A 23486-nucleotide genomic window follows, 5' to 3' on the forward strand; every position below is an offset into this window, starting at 1 on the left:
TAGCAGAGGTGCTCCAGCCCTCTGATCATTTTTGTGGCCCTCCTCTGGATCCGTTCTAAAAGGTCCACGTCTTTCTTGGCTGAGGGCTCCAGAGTTGGATGCAGTACTCCAGGTGGGGTCTCACGAGCGCAGAGTAGAAAGGGAGAATCACCTCCCTCGACCTGCTGGCCATGCCTCTTCTGATGCAGCCCAGGGTACGGTTGGCTTTCTGGGCTGCTAGTGCACATTGCTGGCTCATATCCAGTTTTTCGTCCACCAGGACCCCCAAGTCTTTCTCTGCGTGACTGCTCTCAATGAGTTCTTCTCCCAGTCTGTACTCATGTCTGGGATTGCCTCGACCCAGGTGCAGGACCTTACACTTGGACTTGTTGAACCTCATTCAGTTCATACGGGCCCACTTCTCAAGCTTGTCCAGGTCCCCCTGGATGGCATCTCGTCCTTCAGGTGGGTCAACTGCACCACTCAGCTTTGTGTCATCCGCAAACTTGCTGAGGGTGCACTCTATCCCACTGCCTATGTCATTGATAAAGATATTGAAAAGCACCGGTCCCAAGACAGAACCCTGAGGGACACCACTTGTCACTGGTCTCCAACTGGACATAGAGCCATTGGCTGCAACTCTCTGGATGTGTCCATCCAGCCAATTTCTTATCCATTGAATAGTCTGCCCTTCAAATCCACATCTCTCTAATTTAGAATCCCTCCTCTCAAAGCAAAACAAAAACAAGCTATAAAAATATCTCTCTTAAAATATTTGAAATGTAAAGAAACTCTTAAAGTTACATGGTAATTGCTCAGAATTCTGAGAAAAAGAGTTTAGATGACAAATTCAACATTAATTCTTTCATTATGTATCTTTCTTGTAACAGAAATTTCCCATGTGGCCTCTTATTATCCTAATAAAAAATATCCTAATAATATTTTGTCTTGTTTATGAAGTACTGCATCATCCATGTCAATAGTCTACCCATCTCAAAACAAAGGAACAGATTCGTTGTCCATATAAAAGTGATCTTGATCCTAAAAATTCCGAAACAGTTACACTGAGAAATCAAAGTCAACAAAGAGGTACTGGACTAAATTTTAAATAAACTTGTTTAAACAAAGTACACTTTCAATGGACTTTCACACTTCTATGAGCTTACAGAAACAAGAAGCATGGAGCAAATTCAGCTGTGTAAATGTGATGAAAACAACAGTCCTGTGGGGAATCTCCAACCAAGTGTTTACCACCAGTTGTCCCTTTTTTTTTTAATGAATTTCCCATCCTGTATAACAAACAGGTAGCGATTAAAATAAGAGCTGGAGGAAGAGAGATTTTGTCATAGCAAACTGCAATAAAATATAATAAATTATTGTGTTCTAAGATGTCACTCTGGGGACTGGAAAAACAGATTTAGAGATATTAAACTAAATTGTAGCTGTGACAAAAGGAAAGAAATCATACTAACCTCTTCTAAAAAAAATTACCTTTTTCCAAAATTTTCGTTATTGGTAAGGAGTTAATCTTAACTTGTACATAGTAATTTTAGAATAATGTAGCCATTTTTTTTCTCCTAATACAACAATATATGGAATAATGCTGAGGTTTACAAACTGCTAGCATAACTTTGTGTCCGTTCCAGAAAATTTTCCGTCTATAATTGACAGTAAATATGTGCTTCTGTATTAGCTTTCTAGAGAAAGTGTTTCTATGTACTAGCAAGTAACATGAACATACCTGGGAAAAAAAATCCAGAACTTCCTATTGAGAAGAAAAGTGTATATAACACTCTAGATGGGCAGTTGTTATTTGAAAAGAAAGACCGTGAGTACAGGTAGAATCCACACATCTATTTTTCAGTATTCTTGAATCTCCAGCAAGTACCAACTACTCTGCATTTCACTTTTACTGATATTAATTTGGCCGATTGATTTCTTCTTGAGTATGGATTAATTGTTTTGTTAATGAAAAAAATCGGAAATAGTATAGTCACTTTTTTCTCTGAAAAAAATTTAAAGCATATAAAACGAAATTGCATTGGAACTGAATATGCATTGCTTCAAGGGTTAGGAACTGTAAAGTGACTACGAAATAGTTGAAAACCAGCCTTTTTTTACATTTTTATTTTTTATTTTCAATATAAATCTGATTTTTAAAAAATCAAAATTTTTTATCAAAAGTTCAATTCTCAAGTCATTTAAGTGATGGATAATCACTTAATGACAAGATATTTGAAAAAAAAAAGTGTAGGCATATGAATATCTGCATGAATCATAATAGTAAAACCAAAACAAAGTGTTTTGTTGTGAAACAGAAGGTATGAAATAATTCTTTTTTTTCTCCAATAGAAAGCAAATTATGCATTTCCACTATGCATTCCAATTTCGATCAGCTTATGATTCATATCCTTGTTTATTTTTTTAAAAAGCATTTTAATATATCTAAATATTTTCAATGAAATTGTGAGAAATTGGCTAAATATTGAGAAACAGAAGAAAAAGACATTACATTTAGTTACGTTATTGTTTTTGCATTGCCCAGTTTTGAAATCACAGTCACTATCTTAGAAAACAAAGGAGAAGATTAAGCTCATTTCAAAGAAATCAACAGTGTTTGGAAGAGGTATTTAAAAAATTTCTAGACTGGCTTGCCCAACTTGAATGCATCCACTTCCTCATTTTCAATGTAAGCAATACATAACGCTATAAGCTTTATGGGAAAATGTTTACTGAGGTTTTATATTTCTACAAATTTAATGTATCACAAACCGGTGTGCCTACTTTTATGTGCCTTTAAGTCACGGATTAACTTTATATCATCTCATCTTTTTATTTTTTATATATTAGCATTTTTTTATGTTGACACAGAGAATTACTCCTTGAATTACTTACTATTCCAAACCAGCTTTTTTTAGATGAACTTTAAAAATAAAACTCTCTATTTCAACCTTATTTATTTAACCACTTTCTCAACGTGCTTTCTTCTTGCCATTCTAAAAAAAAATAATAGTTCAAGCTATGGAACAAATGTGTTATTTATTTATTGAAAGAAGAAAGTGCAAATGACATTTTACATCTGATGCATTTTAGTTCATGCTTCAAGGCATCAGCAACTGTTGCGCATGTATCATAGCTAAGTGCATATTGTGAGTTTTATACAGACAGAACTGATTTTCCTTTTGCACTTCATATTTCCTTATTTTAAAATCAGAAAATAAACTCTCAGGCATGCATGTCAAAGAAGTTCAGTATGAATACAAACGCTTATTTCTTTGCATAATTTTATCATTTGTATTTAAATGTCTTCTCGAACTGGAAATAAGTGAAAGTTTGGAGAACATTTTTTTGGAAGTATCTCTTAAAGACCAGCTATAATGAAATTGGGAAGGTTTTCTGTAATATTAGTTAGCTCTGAATCTCTTCCTTGCCTTTTTTGCATTTTTGTTTTTGTTGTCTCTTTTGCAACTGGCATATCCCTTTATCTTCAAGATGCTAATCCTTCACCTAGCACTATTAATTAAGTTGTTAAGTGTTTAACAGAGAATTATCTGCTTTTTTCATGTATTTGTGTGTTTAAATATTATCAGCTATTTTCAGAAATAAACTAAAAGTCAGGCAGGCAGCGATCATTTCATATGAGAATTTCTAGTTTCTGTCTTTCATCCTTTTCTACAAAAATCCAGGATTTTGCCTCTCTACTCTTCTAAAATGAAAACTTGCAGAACACAAAAAAGTCTGAAAAGTCTAGCTGACATAGAACTCGGTGTAGATTAAGTTAGAAAAAAATAAGATTAAATACTACTGATACTGATACTTTCACTCCTTACAGAGTCAGTTACAGTTTACATAGGAGGAAAATAATTTCTAGCCAAAATTGGTTCTGTAAATTAGATGTGATATGCCCCATTTATTCAGAACAAGATCTATAAAATAACTACAATGCTGATCAGGTACACTAAGAATTTTTTGTCACGTTCTGTTTTTCCTCCTTGTTAATCTTCCTCAGGTATCAACCACTTTACATAACATGAAACTAGACAAGAGTCTCCTGTTTTGATCTCATATGATAAATGGACAACCTATCTAATAATAGATAAATGTTAACCATTTAATAGACAAATGTCAACCATTGCTTTTTTTCTTTCTATCTTAAATAAATACAAACTTTAAATGTTTAGGTAAAAGTATCTATTCTGAATATTTAAAATCCAGTTTTTAATTTCTGCACATCTGCTTTTGCATCTAAACAAAGAATTGGCCTTTTGGAAAACAGAGATTAGTACTGCCTAGTTTTCCTGGGAAGTTAATTTTTATTGCACTTTTTTTTACATATATTATCAAGATTTTTTTCTTCTAAACATTTTATGTACTATACAGTATGAGTTTCCAAAAATCCTATAAAGCAGTAGAAAATCCAGAATCCAGTCTCAAAATCCACACTGCTATATACAAAATACTATATTTATAACTAGGAAAGGACGGAATTTAAAACCTTGGTAGGGAAATAAAGGTGTGTAAAAATTAACTGGAGAAGTAATGGCCAACCTCTAAACTCAGATGAAGACTTAAATCTGGGCAATTTGCTGTTAATTGCAGAGGTATTAATATTTATCCTAATGAGAGACCAAGTTCTTGAGTCATTCATTTTTAGGGCCAGAATATTTAAGGCTCTCAATAAGATTTCCCCAAATAAACAGACCAACAAGCACTATTTAATGAACTCTACTTTGATTTCTTCCAGTGCGGTCATCTGCTGCGTTGAACACCATGGGAAAAAAAAAAGAAGAAACAAGGTATGCATGTGACAAGTCACAATATGCCTAAGCAATGTGTTTGGGAACTCTCCAAAAATAACTCAACCTTCTGTAAATTTAAATCATCTGGGGGAAGGCTTTTGTCAGCATTTCTCCCTGTTTGCCAGCATCAGTGCTGGTATCTCTGGGAGGGCTGAACAACGCAATTTTCTCTTTGTTATAATATTCAGAGTTCTAGTCCTATCCCACACTTGGAGATTATTTCCTCTAATCTGCATTCGGTAGATGACGATTATTCCCTGTTGCACAGAACATCTGCCAGATTTTCGTAAAATTTATTTTACAAACTTCCCTTATAGTATGGGTCTCTGCAGTTAGAAGGAGGAAAAGAAAATGCCTCAATCAAAATAAACAAGCATAAATTTCTTTATTCCATTCTATATGTAAAATTCATTTCTATATGTAAAAAACACAGCAAAGTCCTCAATGTTCATAGAATCATAGAATGCTTTGGGATGGAAGGGACCTTTAAAGGTCATCTAGTCCAACCTGCCCCTGCAGTAAGCAGGGATATCTTCAACTTGATCAGGTTGCTCAGATCCCTGTTCAACCTGACCTTGAATGTTTCCAGGGATGGGGCATCTACAACCTCTCTGGGCAACCTGTTCCAGTGTTTCATCACCCTCATCACAAAAAAATTCTTCCTTATATCTAGTCTAAATCTACCATCTTTTAGTTTAAAACCATTACCCTTTCTCCTATTCTATGATTCTATGATTCTATGACAACACACTCTACTAAAAAGTTTGTCCCCATCTTTCTTATAAGTCCCCATTAAGTACTGAAAGGCTGCAATAAGTTCTCCCTGAAGCCTTCTCTTCTCCAGGCTGAACAACCCCAACTCTCTCAGCCTTTCTTCATAGCAGAGGTGTTCCAGCCCTCTGATCATTTTTGTGGCCCTCCTCTGGACCCACTCCAAAAGGTCCATGTCTTCCCTGTGCTGAGGACTCCAGAGTTGGATGCAGTACCTCAGGTAGGGTCTCACGAGCACAGAGGAGAGGGGCAGAATCACCTCCCTTGACCTGCTGGCCATGCTTCTTTTGATGCACCCCATGGTACAGTTGGCTTTCTGGGCTGTGAGTGCGCATTGCTGGCTCATGTCCAGCTTTTCATCTACGAGTACCCCCAAGTCCTTCTCCTTAGGGCTGCTTTCAATCCCTTCATTCCCCAGCCTGTATTGATAACAGGGGTTGCCCCCACCCAGGTGCAGGACCTTGCACTTGGCCATTGGTTCTATTCATATAAAAGGAGAAGGGAAAATGTTTTCTGTAAGGTCTTCAGAGCATTCCAGCTTTAGGTGTAGACAAGATCCTTCTTTAGACATTTGAAAATGTCCTGCCCTCCAAAAGAGATGGTTAAATATGGCATTTCTTACTTTGGACAGCCAAGAAAACTTTAGATAGAACCGGAAGTGTGGGGTTTTTTTAAGATCTCCCATTTAGCTGCTCTAAAATACATTTTTTCATCAAGTCAATGACAACAAAAAATTTGTGTATTTAACCTGCTTCACACATTCTTCGCTGATTTACTACTCTGTGCTATCTAAAAAGTTTACCAGCAGGACTATTTATATTCATGTTGTGACCCCTGAATAAAAAAGTTAACTTATATTTTCTACTCCACCAGTCCACTAAAATATTATATTTGCTATTTATTTTGCTTTGCTGCCTAATTTGTGGGTACCGTTGAGATTTATTCAACTGTTTAAGATATTATTCATTATTATTTGCTAAATTGTTTCTGTGGTGATAATTTTTAATCCAAAAACTATGTGGCATTGTCACAGACCTTTACAAAATCCAAGTATGCCACATCCACTTTCTTCATCTTTATCACATGAATTTGTAATCCCATTAAAATTTGCCAAGATTTGCTTGGCGAAACCTACTTTCTAGAAATCTGATTGGCCAATAGTTAAGAATGTAACAATTTTTTACCTGCCTATTGATAGTATTGAGCACTAGATTTCTTTTTCCTATCATATAAGATGACTAAGGTTGAAAACATGAGAATAAGGATATAATAATATATATCCTTAATCCATCAGCAGTTTAACAGCACTCAGTGGCAATGCTTTGGATGTAATAAATGAATGTGTTATTTTTATTTCCATTTACAGTTTATCTGCAATGTCTTTCCTTTTCTGAAAGCAAAGAATTAAGTAAGCACAGCTGTTAGGGTGAGCCAAAGCACAAATGAAATAGCAGCAAAGTATTAAGAACAGAAATACCAGGAATCCTTAAAAAAACAATAAAAAAGTACTGACTAAGGAACACCCATGTGCCCTCTTTCAAGGAATCTGTTTTATTAGTAGGGACTGAGATCAAAATGAATCCCAAACTATTAGAATTTCTGTACTTCTGATCTTTCCCCAAACTGCTCAGTTAAGGAAAACACAAACAAAAATGCAATTTCTGCAAAAAAGTCTGAAAAAAAAAGTAGTTCTGCATTTTGGGAAACCAGGAGGAGTGACTTGCTTAAAAGTTTTGTAAATGTTGATGTGCAATCTTCAGGTACAGTCTGATCAGGCTGATGCCAATAGGACTACACTTGGCTTGCCATTGTATCCATTGTATCTGTGTCTGGCCCATTTTAGTTTTCAGTAAAATACATATTAACCTTCTCCAGTAGTTATCAACCTTGGATGTAATGTTAGAATGTTCTCTTCCTACAAGTGGTCTTTCTTATAAAATTTTTTTTTTCCTTTTTGTTTTATAATCTTAATTTGACAAAAACCACCAGACATGATTTGTGATATAGTCATTAAATTATAGTATAGTAATAATTTCAAAACTATTCCTCTTAGGTAATTAGTTAAAAAGTATCGTAAGTCAGGGCCATAAAATATAGTTGTTGGGGTTTTTTTTGACCAAGAGATTGTTGGGGTAGTTTTCTGGCAGGCACTGTGTATGTCTGTGTGTGCATTCAAGTGTCAAAATGGAAACTATGAAACTCTGTGGTGCTAATAACTGACTAGCTAGGTAGCAGCTCTGCTGGAAAGGACCTGGTGGACAGTAGGCCAGATCAGCTCAGCTGTGCATTTTGGCAGCAATGAAGACAAACAACTTCCTGCATTTTATCAACATCAACATCCTCTGCAGATTAAGGGAAGTGATTATTCCTCTTAACTCACCATTCATTAGACCATGTCTGGAATACCATGTCCAGTTTTTGGACCCCCCCCTTTTTTTTTTTCCTACACAAGCTTATCTTTGCATACAAGTTGAATGAGATTCAAATAAGCTTGTATTAACAGGGAACCAGAAATGCAAGGTCTAGTGATTAGGCAAGATTAAGCTCTAGTGGTAAAGAAAAGGGTCTATGGTAAATGAACAAATTCAGCAAACCTTGAAGAACATTCGGTTCTGATATTGTGGTATGTGAACATCATGGACTGACAAAATGACATGCAAAGTTCTTGAGGATATGCCACTGTACCGGAAGGTCATGGACAGGGGACTTTGTTTGCAAATAAAGGCAGAAGAGGGAAGTAATATGAGTGTTTTTTGTTTTGGTCACGTATTTTGTGCATTAGTCAGCATAGGGATAGACTGTGCAGACAGTCCTTGTGTCTGGTTTTTTTTTATGACATGCTTTTTAGCTGTTTATTTGATAACAAAAATAGTATTTCACAATATATAAATACAAATTTTCTCAGTAAATATTCTGCAGGCTGTATGAAGTGGCTAAGGATGGAGATGATATAGCGTACGAAGAACATGCAAAGTTGAGCAACAGCTTCCTAAATCGGGGCATTTTGTGTCATCTACTACTAAATTACCTTTCTTGTGGAAAATACAGATGACATTATTTTGTGATTATTAACTCTTTTTGCAATTTTACCTATTAGTCTCTAGCCACAATGGGTTTTTTTGGCTACAGAAATTGCTGAACAGTCAAAATAAAATGTTTGTGGTTTTTTTCTTTTTTTTTCCACAGAAAAGTGGTGTTCTTTTTCTTTTATTCTAATACTTTATTTTTGTTTCTGGTATTTGTAATTTTACCTACTCTGACTATATTCAATATCGCACTAGATTTATGAATTATTATTAACTTTAAGCCTACTAGGAAAGTTTGTCATATATTTGCAAAAGGTTTGGATCCCTTTGCAAAAGTGTAAAGACAAATAAGGACAGTGTAACTCTAGACTCTTACATATGCGGCACATCAAAAGTGTAAACATGTCATTGCTGAAATTACAGTGCGGTTTTTGCACTATTGAATGGGCTGTTTCTGAGACAAGTAGTTATAAAGTCTGACATCAATGTACAGCTGCAGTTAGCTGAATTAATGAGATCTCATAAATGAAGGTGCATTTGAGAGGTACACAAAAGTTGTATTAGAGTTTAGAAGACGAATGACATCAGCAGTATACTGACCATGCTCTTCAAGGTAATGAAAAGGCAGGTTCACAGTGATTTTGTGAGAGCAGTTAAGGCAGTTTAAATGTAAATATTAATAAGGGATTAATTAAGTCTATTACTAATAGCCAATTTAAAAATAGGAATATTTTATCTCTAAGATTTTTTTTTATAAACACATTGTGGGTTGTTTTTTTTTTAAATAGTTTATTTAGGTCATTATTAAGGCTTTTTCTTTTCCAGTGTGGGTAACAAGGTAGTTAAACATTTGAGTAGGACATGGATGAATTAACTTGCATATATTTTGGAGGAAGCATTATATGAAGAGACATACAAAATAGAAAGGAGTGACCTTACAGGACAAATAAATAGAAACCGTAATGCTATTGGAATTGTACTTTACTCACATGAATTTGAATGTAATATTAACCTTCCCCCTTACACCCAAAAAACTTTCTAGGAATTAATGATAGGTATTTTCTCCTTGAATGGCTCTAGAGAATTTTTTTAATGTTTTTTGTTTCTTCCTTTAAGCTGCTCTAATCCAATTGCTTTTCCATACGGGGAAGGGAAGGAAGGAAGGTGCTCCTTTCAGGTAAGAAGTAACTTAAATAGCTCATACTTTTGTAGAGTTTTAAGTCAGATGATATCATTGTCTCTTCTAGCCTGATCTTTTGGACACCATAAATCATTACGTTTTAATTTTTACCCAAATATGCAACAAAGCACTTATCTAGAATGCAGCAGGTGAGGAGGTATGTTAAACAGAGACCATATTTTAGCCAGTTGGGCATTTGGGACATGGAGTCAGTGTCCTAAGGCAGAGCTGTTAAGTGCTATAACATTCAAGGCATTGCGAATGCTCAGAATGACTACAAACAACAAGCTAAGACCCACAGAAGGAATAAATAGTACGGTCCCCAATGTTGTGGTGGTCTTTCAGGCTTATATAGTCCATGACCCATATGCATTGGTCTGATAGATCAAGTAGCACAGCCTATTAGAGCAGAGCACAAGTCCCTCTTGGCCCAGATTCCTGCTTTTTGTATGAAAGCAAGGCTTTTTGCACTATCTGCAGTCAGAAGGTAGCAAAAATGCCAGACCATCAGGATGACAGGTGGAGTGCCCTCTACCCCTTTGGCTTCTCAATGTAGACAGAACTGTACATTTCAAAGACAAAATAAGAAATCGCATCCATTTTCCCAAGCCACCCTCCCTCATAAACCATATAATCAGTCTTAAGAATAGTACTGGATTTTATTCTAAGAACTCATGGTGATAGTTTGTATTTTCTACTTTAGTGCATATCTTCTACAGTATGTCTTGCTTACAGCTAGGAGGATGTGCGCTACTTCATGTTTCAATTGATCTAAACTCAACTTCTAAACATTTGGTTTTTGACCAGTCTTTGAAACAAAGCTAGTCAACTCCAGACAGCACCTTCAAAATGCAAAAACAATTAGCTCTTTCTCATTTTTACCACTTCTATAATATCTCAATTTTGTAGGGTGGGATAGGAATACTGAAACTATTGTGGGATTGACTGTCCTGTTCAGATGTCCAGTCCAGTTTTGTTGACAGGAAAAAAATTGGATAAATAATAGAATGGTGGGTATTTTGTCTAACTGGACCTCCAAATCCTTCAAGTTAATCTTTGATGACTAATGAAAACTACGGCAAAACAAAATTGCTGAGTTCAAAAAAATATTCCCTGATGTTTTAAAAGTGAGTACATATCTGTCAGGATGCATTCAGTATTTTCCATTTGAGTTACTCAAAATAAACTCAAACTGAAGAAGAAATAATCTTAAATATGGCACATTTGGGGGCAGAGGTGTGTTGCTTCATATGAAATAAGCTAACATTGAGATAGTGTTTTTTAAATATTTAGTAATAATTAATATAAGCTAACATAACAAGTTAATATAGGGAGCTCATCAGTTTAACAACCTTCAGTACCACAGGTAGCTGCTAAGGAAATTGCCATTATTACAGATCAGATTAACAACCCCACACAGTTTGAGTTGCAGCTTTGTCATCTTGTTTACCTGCCTGGACTCAACGTACACAGAGGTATCTAGTGGCTGCAGAAAACGCCACTAATTAATAATATTAATTGATGGGATAGGAGCACTGAAGATGAAAGATAAGACATGAATAAGTCCAGTTTAGGTGAGCAATTTCTGTTTGTATCACTGCAAACCAAGAGTTGTGACGTTAAATGAGGCATTGCAACCATGTATCCATGTAAACTTGATTGGCATAGCTGAAATATTCCAGTAAAACAAATTTATACCTGAACATGAACTGAATAAACCAGCTGTGCAGATGGAGGTTCTATGGAAACTAGAGTCTGCACGCCCACAAGTTGAGCTCTGGCAGGTACTGCAACCCTGAGGGAGCGGGCTGGTGCAGTTTTGTATCTGCTGGTTGAATATCCAGTATTCCAGGGTGCTGTTGCATCCTTTCCAATACAAAAAATAGATGTTTTTTGAATGTTCAGAAAGCCAGAAGGTCTTGCCGGTGCTTTCCATATAGCTATTCCTAGTTGACACAGAATTATGATAGACGGTGGGAATTGCCTCGTTTTCTCTTCCCTCCCTCCCTCAAAGACAACAGAAGCCTGAATTAAAGGAAGCTAAGGAGATGGGGGATATTCTGCTTTCCATATGTGGTAATAATACTTCCAAATCGCCAGCCTCAGTGGGAGACATGATTTCAAGATAATATTATGCCCCTTTAGATTGACAGTGAACCTCAGGGCTCTGGAATGCTCCGGTCAGATCAAAAGAGGTTATGACTGAGGTGGTGACTTAACTGCAGGAATGATTGTAGCACACAGCTTTTATGTAAAGGAGAAGAAAGTTGGCTGGCTGATTCCTTAGCACACTTTAAATAATTTTTGCAAAGATGCCACAGAACAGAGTTTATCTTAGGTATTTGAGAAAAACATTGAAAAGTCAGTTATTTTCCAATTGAGTTCCTCCACCTTTTGCCTTTTCACAGCAGAGGCATATTTCCTTTTTTAAAACATTCTAGAGATGATCAGGGTCTTAGGGCATGAGATAGAGGAATAAAGGTACACTAAGCTTGTATACAACTGCTGCTTTCTTGTGCCAAGTACTGCCCACTGCCAAATCTTGTCTTCAAACAAAAATTAGTTTGGGATTTTTTTTTTTTTTTAATTTTAGGCTTAAAGACATACTGTGAGATCCTGCAAATATGTCTGACTGAAGAAGTACTAAATTATATTAGGTGTAATAGGCTTATTTTGATTTGAACTATTGATGAAATTCACCAAGTTTTAGAAGCTATAATGAGTTATGTTGGAGAAAGACCAAGAATTTTTATGTGAGCCATTTTGATTAATTTTGCATACTGAGATTAAATGAAAATAAAAAATAACAGCAATTTTTGCTAAGTAGGTGGAAATTGGTAAATTTGTATCAGTGTCTAATGAAAAGATCTTTACTGAAAATTTAGACTAGAACTTTATAAATTCAAAGTTACTTTTCACTCATTGATATAGTAGGTATGGTGTCTCCTAGGGAACCATGCTTTATTTTACTGTAATGTTACTCATTTTTCCACTATTGCATGCAGTTGATACTGACATGTCTTCTGTGTTTCAATCAGCAGGGATGTTTTTGTTCTTCCTCTAAGACACTTTCCAGGACCATAAGCTCAACTACAGACAAATGCAGTCTTACAGAAACCTCATTTAGATGAAAGCATAGTTAGCCTGCCTAAAGTTAAGCCAGTTTGTACTCTTTTTGTTGTTGTTCTATGCCATGCTTTTATGTTAAGCAAATACAACATAAATGTAACATTTAAATAAGTGGTATTAATGATCTCTTGATATTTTTAGAGTATAAAATTCTCTGCAGAGAACACAACGTACAGGGTTATATCAGAACGTATAGTTGTTATATCAGAACAAATTTAAGGTATATGTGCTCTCCAGCACTCTTTGCCTCTGAACTAATCTCTCATTTTGAGGTATCCTTTTAAAACACCATGAGTTTGCTGTATTGGCTGCTAACTTTAGACAGTTCTAATATACTGTACTGCAGAATTAATATTCCATCTTTATAAAAATGGAAACCTGATATTTATTAATCCAGTGGAAGAATTCTTAAGCCAACAAAGGAATTCATTGTGTCTGAATTGCTTGCCTGTAAAGAGAAATCCACTGCTGATGTCTATCTTAGAGTAATCACACAGAGTTTGAGCAAGTGGCTATATGGTGCAGTGGATTTCATTCTAATAAAGTGTGTGCACTGAGTGCATTTAAATTTTTTGTGAATATTGTCAAATATTTACAGCTCTAAGAAGCAAAAAGTTGTTTTAAATATGGGTTCACTGAGTGAGCTGCGTGATGCAACTTTTCCTACTGCATCACATCTGGAAATTGTACAGGGTTGTAGATGAATGAGAAGTTTCTATATATAGATGGCTATGAATGGGAAATTTTATATATGTCTTTTTTTTTTATTAGCCATTTCAATTTTTTATGCTTTTTTTTTTTAAAAAAATACTATATTGCAGTCTTGGGCAGTAAACAATGTGCAAGCTATGAAGTTTTATTGTCACCCAGGTCACTGGACTAAATACATATTGATTATCCATGTGTTCATCATTCAGCTAATTAATTGACCCTGATGAAGTATGGACTTTACAAAATTAATACTGAAATCTGACAAATATTTTCCTCCTCTTGCAAAATATGAACTACTTATTTTCAGTTATATACTGATTGTTTCCTAATGCACACATCTGCACTGTGTCTGTTGTCCTTGTGATCCATTTCAGTGATACATTACAGAATTAATTATCCAGATCTGTTGTATTTTGGGTTTCTTGGACATGTATATACTAAGCTCTGCTCAACCTTCATTTTTTAACTAACATCAATTTCTTTGACAGTTTAATTACCTTTAAGGAGAAATACAGGTGGTTCTCATTGTCACGAATCCTGTGCTCATTTAATCTGGTCTTATAAAAAATTATTCCATAGTTCTCATTTCTATTGTAATCAAGAAAACACACATTAATGGAAATTGTTTGTGTTAGTGAGGATGGATTTTGACATCAGCTCATTCTGATGACAAAAGGCAATAACTATATGGACTGTTGAGACTTTGTCTCACTCCAAAGACAAAATCATGGGACTTCTCTTAGGCTTCAGGTTATACCAAAGAATCCATAAGAATTTATGAAATTTTTATAGCCTACTAGTAAGTATGTTCCTAATTTTACAGATGGAGAAAGAGGTACAAACGGAAGAATCAGCCCAGGTTTGCAAAATAGTTCCCTTTTTTTCTTTACCCTGTGTCTGATCTATACTCCTCTTACTAGAATAGGAGCTGCTGTGGTAGGTGAAGGCACCTTGTGTTTCACTGTTGTGGCTCCTTTCTAAAGTCATGTCATCTACACAGAGACTGGCAAGCAGCTCCTTCTTCATTTACTGAGGCATGAACCCCAGTCTCCAATCCCAGTACTTTTATGTGAAGGGGGAGGTGGGGCAAGTCTCTGCTGGATCCAAGTCTCTGCTGGATCCAAGTCTCTGGTCTTGCTCATTCTTCTAGCACCTAACCATGAAATTCATAGCATGCAAAGAGTAACAAATCCCTTTGTAAACCAAATAGTTTCAATATACATCTTCACATACTGTAAGATTTTGTTGGCTTCAGTGTACTGAATAGTTGTTTCAACTTGGTGATCAAGGAAGTGGGACATCCTGGGTTTTATGTCCAATATTGTCATTAAATAAAATGAGAATACTTCATGTTGAATTTTGCATTTATCAATGACCTGTAAGAATTCATCTAGGCAAGTCTGGTGTTTCTTTTTTTTTTCTCTCCTTTTTTTCCTTTCCATACTCACAAAGATCTTTATAAAATACAGAACTTTTAACTAATATGCCTACTTCCAGGGTAGTATGCCACAAAACTCCCCCAAAACAAATTTTCAAAAGGTGCCATGGATTTCTAAGTTCTTTTTAAACCCAAGACCTGATTAACAGAATTGCTGAGTAAAAACATTTAGAGATGCAAATTTATTTTGCCTGTATAGATAAGTCTTCTAAGACTTACCAAAGGTCTTAAAAAATGTACTGCTTTGCTAAATCTCAAATATATCACAGAGATATTAAAGTTCTTCTAGACTATTTTCTTGAAGATTTTTGGGGTCCATTTGTAGGAGCTGAGTGATGGGTAGAGATAAGAGAGTCTTACGAAGAGGGTTCTAGGCCAAGGTTTGGGAAACAAGTTTCATACTTTATTCTGATTAATGCAGATTGATATGCCCTAGAAACCTATGTGTCTGGTCACCCCAGATCTATCAGGTAGAGAGAAGCCTCATTCTGAGCAAAAGGAATGAAAATGCCACATGTCTGAAAGCACATTAATGGATTCTAGGGACACAGCAGTTTTTTCCCAAGACTTTTACTAATTTCTCTCCTTCATTCCTGCCGTCCCCCTCTATTTTCTCTCTCTCTCTCTCTCTCTTGTCTTTTAGATAGCCTTTGCAGTAGCTTTAGACAGCATTCTAACAAACCTTCAGCCTCCTGATGCAGAACCCCCTTCAAATAACTACCCCGATCAAATGTTTATAACTGCATTTACTAATCGTACTGACCTGGAAGTAAGTGTGAATAACTTTGTTATCAACAAAGGTAAGATTAGATCATCTGTGAAGAAAGGCATATGAATGGAAGGAAAGCAGAATGCATTGGATTATTACAATATTAATTAATTTTCTAAGATCCCAAATCGAGTATGTTTTCAGTCACAAGGAATATAATACAATAGAAGTTTCATACAGATGTATTCTTACACATGAATTTTCTAAGATGATTAGGTACTTACTAATAAAAAAGAAATTAGACTGCCAAACACAGTAGTTTGGGTTTGTGATTAACATGTCACAGTCAGCAGGGGTGGGGGAAGGGAGCTGTTCCGTACCAACTTGTTGTGCTTCAGGACTGTAACTTACATGTTCTATAGGAACTGGAAATAACCAAGGACTGGACTTATTCCAATGGTATTTACCGCACTAGGTGTATTGTCACCAGAGGATATCTGCATATGCAACAGCAATTCTGCCCATCATTGTAATATAGCAGGAGATGTGGACCACCCTGCCTCTAAACTGGAGTTTCAGTTAGATGCATAAAGTTGAATCTGGCTTCTTGTGCCAAGTGAAGCAATTTCTAATCTAGAATCCAGTTCTCTACATTGCTGTATCTCTATTTTAGTGACAGCAACACTATGAGCCTTTCTACAATGCTACTGATTTAATATGAAATAATTGGCATCCAAGGCACTGTGCATTTGCGAAGTATTTAGCTCCATCTTCCACAACCCCTTTTTGCTCTTCACATGCTCTTCTGTTGAGAACCATACATTTGAGATGGCATGTGCAATTTTAAGAGGTCTTCATGAAATGAATTCTTCTGCCTAAGGATGGATCTAGCAGCGTAGGCTTGCATGGTGAGATGAGTGAGAGAAGTTTCATGCCTGCTGGTTGGGTTTGGATTCTGAATACTGACTGTGATGAAAGTGTCTGGAGTGGTAAAGAGGACACAGGTTACTTTTGGAATATGTTTTAAATGTATATATGTGATTTTTATGATGCTGTTCATATTGCTTTTGCTATGCATGCACACTTTCTTGGAAAGACACTGAATGTCCAGGGTGTGAGAACATTAGGTTTTGTTTTAGTATTTGTTATTTTAGTGCTCATGTAAATATTTGCAATAGTTTGTGAATTTCCTTTTTGAAGTTGTGCCTTGAAAATAATGCATTGTAATAGCTTTTGCTATTAAAAGTATTACATTTTAAAAATACAGCTTTAATAATGTTTCATATGAGCTTCTGTGCTACATGAGCTTACATTCAAGCATGAAAAGAATGCAACAAAGGATTTTTATTTGCGTCTAGGAACTCACTAGTTACCAGCATCAAACATAAATGAGATAGATGATTGTTATAATTACTGGCATTGGAATTCACTTTTGTGCCTGAGAATAATGGTATGAGAAACTTATTTCGGAACTGACACTTTACTAGTCCTCCACTCTGCTTTTTCTTCCAAGTAAAGTATTACTTAGCTAATACTAGTTAACTGGTTGATTAGTATTAGTTAATGAGATAATATTTTTTGACTGCTGTAACCTCAGGTTGATGACTTCTAACTGCTTTGGATGGTACAGTAGGATAGAAACACCTTTGAAGAATGCAGTGAGACACCGAGAATGGAGTTCATCTTTGCAGAGTAGACATTCACATCTGAGCCTGTTACCTGTTGTTATATTCAGCAGAGGTAAAGTCAATATAGTCAGTGGGACCTAGGAAGAAATACTTTGCACCATAAACTAGTTGTCTAAGAGGTGCTGGATTCACCAAACTTTAAAAACGTCTCTCTTCTCCAGTGTCTATGAAAAGAATATGCAGGGACTAGTTTAGCTGCAGATGTCTGCATTGCACATATCTAAAATTAGACTGATGAACTTAAGAGGCTCACTCTCTTGCCAGAGTTACTTCATATAAGGCATCAGGATATGACATGATATCCAAGAAGCGTATGCTGGGTGACATTGTTCCATGTTGGAAAACTATGTCCCAGTAAGTCTGCACTGGCATAAGACAACAATTACCAGTGTGACTGTGGCCAGATATTTATTTTTGTTTTCAATGTGTGTAACAGACCTCAGTAATACAGTTTTAATGACATTCTTGAAACGTGGAAGGGTTTATATTGTAAATGTCAGATTTCTTTTTAAATGTCAGGCATCAAAAAGTCACATTCCTTTACTATGAGATGAAAGAATTAGGGGATATACAGTACCTTTTGTATAATTTCATATTATTTTGATTTGACTTTAATTCTCAAACAGAAGAACAGATTTTGTGGGTTAGTTTCAGTATAATCAGGCTCAGATTAGGTCTTTTCCACACTTTTCAGATCACCAACCTGGACTAAACTCTCATGGAAAATACCAGTGATAACTTTTCCTGATCAAATCTAACTCCAAAGCTAGGTTAGATTTTTAAACTTAGATTAGAATGAGAGGTGAAATTTATCTCAATTGTGAGTCAAAGGCTCCTTACCTAAACCAATCTCTAATATATAGTGCAGACTCTACAGAAGACAGAAAAGATCTTAAGATGATTTTTTTTTCAGATTCTGAGTAGTTTGTGTTGGATTAAGAGTAAATAATTTTCTTGAAGCTAGGAGCTTCGTATTTAGTCTGTACATCATCAAGATCCATTCTTTCAATGAGAAACATCTCATTTTAAAGCCTGTGAAGACTTTTACTGAGTGGTTTGTAATGAAAGGGACTAAATAATATTGACATGAACATACATTTCCCTACTTCTTACTGTGTGTAAGTGATGGCAATGTTTTTCCTGCAGAAGCTGAACTGAAACAGCATTATTGAATGCTGGAAGAATGACTGCTTTTGGGTAACTGCAGGCACACTAAGATAGAAAAAAGCTCCCGTGTTGACTTGATTGCCACAGTTTCTGTTGGGGCTACTTAGTCAGAAGAAATATTTTCTGCCTTCTGTGGGACAGTGGCATATATAAGATTCTGATAAATGCATAATGGGCTTTATCCCTACCTCCTGACTTAGCAAAAAATGAACTTACGCATCATAGTCTGTTTTTCCTTCTTCCTGACTGGAGAAAATGCCAAGTTGCAAAGAGTTGTGGGCTCGATCAGCAGATGGGGAAGTCATGATAATTAGTTGTCTTGCTGTGCCCAAATCTGATACATCTGGATTTTTAATTATCCTTTCAGGTTTATGCAATCTATTTTTCAAAGCGTAAAGCAGAGAAGCAGGTGGACTGTGGGAGTTGTTGATATCTGTTGTCTGGCTCTTTCCAGAATTTTGCAAGTCTCAGCTTTCCTGTTGACTCAAGTTAATATTTAAACACTATGTCTCTCAAACAAGAATTAGGTTAATGCATTTTATTATTTGACCATGTTTTTCTGGGTAATCCTTTCCAGTTGCAGTCTAACACATTGCACACATTGTAAAGTGGACAAGTAATTGGTTTAACTGAGTTCATGGTGTGTCAGGTTTTGAAAGCTGTTCCTACTTTGAACTTTATTCTTTCTATTTAAAAGAAAAATCATGTTAGCAGAGTGCATTGTAGTTTGTACATAACATTTGCACATTTTATAGTGCTGCATGCTTCAATCATAAATTTTACAGCAGAAACTTTGTGCATTGTTTCATGTTAAAAGTGTGAATGCAGTTAACAAAGACAGTTTTAGTTCACTGGAAAAACTGAAGCTGCTGGTAAGGCAATGGTAATTTTGTTTCCAAGGCTATGTGTTCCTTGCATAATATGTTCATTACTGACTTCCAATCACAGGTGAAAAGCAGATTTTGTTTGAAGAGAATCTCTGTATAAAGCAGGAATCCTCAGATTTGTAACAGAACTTCTGATGTTGTGTTACACTATTTTAAAAAAGAAGTTACTATGGCATATCATGTTTGAGGTAGTGGGACGTGTGAAGTCTCCATGTGATACATAAAATGAATGCTAACATTGTTTGCACCAAACACCGTAATTGTACCTTTTGACTTAGGAAGGGACAGGAGTTGCACTAGATTATGGTTTTCAATTGTGGGCCTTCTTCCACAGGAAGAACTGAGCATGCCAGCAGTAACCTTAATGCCAGAAGGTTTAAGTTCATTGTATCAAGGTCCATACTGATACTGGAAAATTCTTAGGAGTCTGCAGTTTTAAACCACTGGATTGAATGATCTTTTAAGCTACTTTTCAGGACTATGAACACAAGTTCTGGTACTGAGTGATAAAATAGAAAACAGTGAGAGATCTTTCTGCTTTCTAAGAAGAATGTTAACATTATAATCCTATTGATCAGAAGACACTTATCGAGAAACCAGATCCACCTTGGTGTTCCTTTTTTGGATCTAGTTAGAGGATTTGCAAACTTTGTCTGACAGTTTTACAAGGCTCACACATGATCATCGAATCATTAATTATACGGTTTATTTTTGTCAAGAGGGAGGAGAATGTAGGACAGTGGAATCAAACAGTGGTTTTAGAAACAAGTGTTTATTGGATTAATCTGCTTTTGTGAAGGAGTTAAGTGGACTCAGGAAGTGTCCATTGCTGCTAAGTTCCAGGCAAATTCATGTGTCACTGAGTAGTCATAAGCCAGAACTAGACAAATAATGAGTTAAGCTAGTTTCCCAGTAACTTAGTGATCATGCTAAGGAGTTGGAAGGCCAAAGCCACCTTATATTCACGTATCCCTTTCAAGAAGCAGTAGCTTCTCAGTTGTGATTTTCAGCTTCATCTTAAAGTCAATTTTCTCTGTTATAAAAGTGATAAGATAGCACCTTCTGTTAAACAAAACTTATGAAGGTATTGCTAGGGAATTGACTAAAGATTTTTCAAGAATTGTAGGAGGCAGTTGGCTTTGTAGGGAACACCTATGCTAAAGGTAGCCCTTCGGCCAAAAAAAAGGAAAATGGAAAAAAAAAAAGAAAAAGAAAGTAGGGTAATGTCAAAGAATTTTCAGGATTTGGAGAAGGAGAAAAACTGGGGAAGAAGTGATACTTGAAGGTAGGTATTTTGAAGGTCATGGGTAAAATCTGAAGAAGCTGGATAAATGGAATTGCCTAGTAAGACTGTCTTAACATGCTGGAGCTATTTCTGCTCTGCCTTTCTCTTCTTATTCTTTTTATCATCTCATTTTAACAGTGTCTGGGGAAAATCCTTGTGGTAACAGTTTGCATTCTTTGTCTGAATAGTATTTGAGCTGCCAGTGAGAACCTTTTCCTACATCTTATTTTCCCTCATGTAAAAATAGATGGAGTCTGGCTAATATTTTATGTCACCAGTTCTTATTTGCTTAACTCCTACAAGCTGGCAGTGACTACCACTATATATGTGAATGACCACAGCATTAATGCCTCTTGAATCCCTAAACATGGTATATTTCATTTGTTTGTTTCAAACACTGCTGGTTATTTAAAAGTTTGCCAGAATGAGCTATTTCAAAACATGTGTCTTTTGTTTGGAGGAGGTGCTAAATACTGGCAAGATACAGCTACATACATCAAATATATGCCAGATCTGCTACTTGAACTAATTTATATTCTGTGAGGTAAAACTTAATCTTCTGAAAAAATTTGCATGAAACAATTCATGTCAGACATTAGTTACATTACATATTTTACAAGATTTCTTTTACAACAGTACTCATACAATAATTTAAATACATGTTTCTTTAAGACCCCCAAGATAAAATATTGTCAAGAGTTATTTTTTCTTTAGATTTTATAGGATAATATAGGATTTATATAGACAATATACGATTCTGAGATATTACGCTAATATTTTTGAAATTCTACAAAGATCTATGTTTACCTTAGGAGACAGACATGAGAGAAATTATTAAGATATCCTCATGAATTTGTAAATTGTCTTCAGTACTGACTTAGGCAGTTTTTATTTCAAGGATACATAGAACCTGTTCCTTTAATGATGTGAATAAATGCAAGTAATCCAGAATTAAATTGTTTCTAGCTTGGATTCAACAAGAATCCTCACAGCATCCTTCTGGAGCAGTTGTCCAACTGTGAGATGAGCAGGTGGACAGTGCACTGCGTGAAGAACTGGCTGAATGGCAAGGCTCAAAGTGTTGCAGTGAATGGGGCTACATCTGGCTGGTGACTAGTCACCAGCAGTGCTTTTCCAGGCTTAATTCTAGGGCCAGTTCTGTTCAATTCTTTTATCAACGATCTGGATGCAGGAGTTGAATGCACCCTTAGGAAGTTTGCTGATGATACGAAACTGGAAGGTGCTGCTGATTCTCTTGAGGGACAAGAGGCCTTGCAGAAGGATCTGGATAGATTGGAGCATTGGGGAATGATCAATGGCATGAAACTGAACATGAACAAATGCCAGATTCTGCACTTGGGATGGAGTAATGCTGGATACAAATATAAATTGGGTGAGGAGGGGCTGGAGAGCAGCCCTACAGAAAGGGGTCTGGGAGTGCTGGTTGACAGCAAGATCAACAGGAGTCAGTAGTGTGTTCTGGCAGCCAAGAAGGCAAACTGCATCCTGGGGTGCATTAAACACAGCATAACCAGTCAGTCAAAAGACGTAATTACCCCGCTTTATTCAGCGCTGGTGCAGCCTCACCTTGAGTATTGTGTGTGGTTCTGGGCCCCACCATTTAAGCAGGATGTTAAGGTCCTTGAATATGTCCCAAGGAGGGCAACAAATCTGGTGGAAGGGCTGGAAGGAATGTCCTGTGAGGAGCATCTGAGGACACTGGGTTTGTCTAGTTTGGCGAGAAGGAGGCTTAGGGGCAACTTCATGGCTCTCTACAGCTTCCTGAGGAGGGAAAGTGGAGAGGGAGGTGCTGATCTCTTCTCTCTGGTACCCAGTGCCAGGGCACATGGGAATGGCTCAAAGCTGCATCTGTCAGGGGAGGTTCAGACTTGACATGAGGAAACATTTCTTTACCAAGAGGGTGGTCAAACCCTGGAACAGGCTTCCTGGAGGGATGGTTGATGCCCCATGCCTATCAGTGTTTAAGAGGCATTTGGATGATGCCCTTAATTCCATGCTTCAACTTTCGGTCAGCCCTGAAGTGGTCAGGCAGCTGGACTCGATGATCATTGTAGGTCTGTTCCAACTCCTCTCCTCTCCTCTCCTCTCCTCTCCTCTCCTCTCCTCTCCTCTCCTCTCCTCTCCTCTCCTCTCCTCTCCTCTCCTCTCCTCTCCTCTCCTCTCCTCTCCTCTCCTCTCCTCTCCTCTCCTCTCCTCTCCTCTCCTCTCCTCTCCTCCCCTCCCCTCCCCTCCCCTCCCCTCCCCTCCCCTCCCCTCCCCTCTCCTCTTCTCCTCTCTTCCTGCACTCACAAATAAGTCAAATAACAATGAGAATAACAAGTCAAATAATGATGAGACCATTATTTGCCTGAAATGCCAGGGATTTTTAAGCTCCAAAAAACACTTTCAAGGACACAAATCAAAAGGTTACAAGTAGTAACAGGGGTTTGTTTTGTTATTTTGTTATTTTATTTTATATTTTATTTTATTTTATTTTATTTTATTTTATTTTATTTTATTTTATTTTATTTTATTTTTCTGAATCTGTTTCAGAGTCAATACTAACAAGCAATAACACAATGTGCACGTGTAGCCAGGAGCAAGCTGATGCATCTTACAGTTTAGCTTGAAAAAACATCCCTTGCAGTCTGGCAAAGGAAAGTCACAGAGCTACAGAAAGTAGCAGCAGGAATACACACCAAGCAGTCCCTGTTTCC

The 23486-nt window shown here is 36.5% G+C and overlaps 1 long non-coding RNA gene across 4 annotated transcripts in view; it reads right to left on the reverse strand.

Moving 5' to 3' along the window:
• Positions 1 to 23486, reverse strand: part of LOC148057538 (uncharacterized) — a 68203-nt gene that overhangs the window by 36409 nt on the left and 8308 nt on the right. For 2 of the 4 annotated variants that reach the window (XR_015706539.1, XR_015706540.1), the window contains one exon: positions 23319 to 23485. The exons of 1 other annotated variant lie outside the window; for it this stretch is intronic. This is a non-coding gene — a long non-coding RNA (uncharacterized LOC148057538). Of the gene's footprint in view, positions 1 to 21736; positions 22552 to 23318; position 23486 lie in introns of those variants that run through there. One more of the 4 variants, XR_015706542.1, reaches the window with a different exon arrangement.

This window comes from Nipponia nippon, unplaced genomic scaffold (assembly GCF_047370975.1).
Source record: "Nipponia nippon isolate SJK-2023a ecotype South Korea unplaced genomic scaffold, ASM4737097v1 scaffold_1, whole genome shotgun sequence".
In the NCBI taxonomy this organism is placed as follows: Eukaryota; Metazoa; Chordata; class Aves; order Pelecaniformes; family Threskiornithidae; genus Nipponia; species Nipponia nippon.